General features: G+C 38.4%; 1 pseudogene; it reads right to left on the bottom strand.

Moving 5' to 3' along the window:
- LOC147469414 (uncharacterized) overlaps positions 1-2,500 on the bottom strand; it is an 11,843-nt pseudogene that overhangs the window by 4,758 nt on the left and 4,585 nt on the right.

Here is a 2,500-nt window from a genome sequence, read left to right as displayed (position 1 = left end):
ACCCTAACACACTTCTAACACCACTCACCTGATTGAATCGATGGAAGCAGAATTAAGCACAAACATCAGGTAGCAAGACTGGCGGTCAAACGGGTACCTAGCCAAGTAGAAGTCACAGGTGAAGTCCGTGAGGTACTTTTCACTGTTGACTAGGCTATTTCCTCTTCCTGGGTAGAGTAGCACTGCGGGGGGGATAATACTAAGCTTTAGGTCTTCACAAACAAATGCTAGGCTACATCTCTTCACAAACAAATGCTAGGCTATATCTCTTCACAAACGAATGCTAGGCTACATCTCTTCACAAACAAATGCTAGGCTCCATCTCTTCACAAACAAATGCTAGGCTATATCTCTTCACAAACAAATGCTAGGCTACATCTCTTCACAAACAAATGCCAGGCTATATCTCTTCACAAACGAATGCTAGGCTTTATCTCTTCACAAACAAATGCTAGGCTATATCTCTTCACAAACGAATGCTAGGCTACATCTCTTCACAAACAAATGCCAGGCTATATCTCTTCACAAACAAATGCTAGGCTACATCTCTTCACAAACGAATGCTAGGCTTTATCTCTTCACAAACAAATGCTAGGCTACATCTCTTAACAAACAAATGCTAGGCTTTATCTCTTCACAAACAAATGCTAGGCTATATCTCACAAACAAATGCTAGGCTATATATCACAAACAAAGGCTAGGCTATATCTCTTCACAAACAAATGCCAGGCTATATCTCACAAACAAATGCTAGGCTTTATCTCTTCACAAACAAATGCTAGACTATATCTCTTCACAAACAAATGCCAGGCTATATCTCACAAACAAATGCTAGGCTATATCTCTTCACAAACAAATGCTAGGCTATATCTCACAAACAAATGCTAGGCTATATCTCTTCACAAACAAATGCCAGGCTATATCTCACAAACAAATGCTAGGCTATATCTCACAAACAAATGATAGGCTACATCTCTTCACAAACAAATGCTAGGCTATATCTCACAAACAAATGCTAGGCTACATCTCTTCACAAACAAATGCTAGGCTACATCTCTTCACAAACAAATGCTAGGCTACATCTCTTCTCAAACAAATGCCAGGCTATATCTCTTCACAAACAAATGCCAGGCTATATCTCTTCACAAACAAATGCTAGGCTTTATCTCTTCACAAACAAATGCTAGGCTTTATCTCTTCACAAACAAATGTTAGGCTATATCTCACAAACAAATGCCAGGCTATATCTCACAAACAAATGCTAGGCTATATCTCTTCACAAACGAATGCTAGGCTTTATCTCTTCACAAACAAATGCTAGGCTATATCTCACAAACAAATGCTAGGCTATATCTCACAAACAAATGCTAGGCTACATCTCTTCACAAACAAATGCTAGGCTATATCTCTTCACAAACAAATGCTAGGCTTTATCTCTTCACAAACAAATGCTAGGCTATATCTCTTCACAAACGAATGCTAGGCTTTATCTCTTCACAAACAAATGCTAGGCTACATCTCTTCACAAACAAATGCTAGGCTATATCTCTTCACAAAAAAATGCTAGGCTATATCTCTTCACAAACAAATGCTAGGCTTTATCTCCCCACAAACAAATGCTAGGCTTTATCTCTTCACAAACAAATGCTAGGCTATATCTCTTCACAAACAAATGCTAGGCTATATCTCTTCACAAACAAATGCTAGGCTTTATCTCCCCACAAACAAATGCTAGGCTACATCTCTTCACAAACAAATGCTAGGCTACATCTCTTCACAAACAAATGCTAGGCTACATCTCTTCACAAACAAATGCTAGGCTATATCTCTTCACAAACAAATGCTAGGCTATATCTCTTCACAAACGAATGCTAGGCTTTATCTCTTCACAAACAAATGCTAGGCTATATCTCTTCACAAACGAATGCTAGGCTACATCTCTTCACAAACAAATGCCAGGCTACATCTCTTCACAAACAAATGCTAGGCTATATCTCTTCACAAACGAATGCTAGGCTTTATCTCTTCACAAACAAATGCTAGGCTATATCTCTTCACAAACAAATGCTAGGCTACATCTCTTCACAAACGAATGCTAGGCTACATCTCTTCACAAACGAATGCTAGGCTTTATCTATTCACAAACAAATGCTAGGCTATATCTCTTCACAAACAAATGCTAGGCTGCATCTCTTCACAAACGAATGCTAGGCTACATCTCTTCACAAACGAATGCTAGGCTACATCTCTTCACAAACAAATGCTAGGCTACATCTCTTCACAAACAAATGCTAGGCTACATCTCTTCACAAACAAATGCTAGGCTACATCTCTTCACAAACAAATGATAGGTTAAAGGTCCCAACAGACAAATATTAGAGGAAAGCTCTTTACAATCAGATATTAGGCTGTAGGTCTTCACAAACAAATTAGAGGCTATATTTCAATACAAACAAATACTATACTCTTCTCAAAATATCACTAAGCTCTCCATAAACAA

This window comes from Penaeus japonicus, unplaced genomic scaffold (assembly GCF_977035675.1).
Source record: "Penaeus japonicus unplaced genomic scaffold, GWHDUDI00000001_assembly GWHDUDI00000021, whole genome shotgun sequence".
Lineage (NCBI taxonomy): Eukaryota > Metazoa > Arthropoda > Malacostraca > Decapoda > Penaeidae > Penaeus > Penaeus japonicus.
The sequence above is the reverse complement of the archived record's forward strand: the minus strand, read 5'-3'. Positions and strand labels throughout refer to the sequence as shown.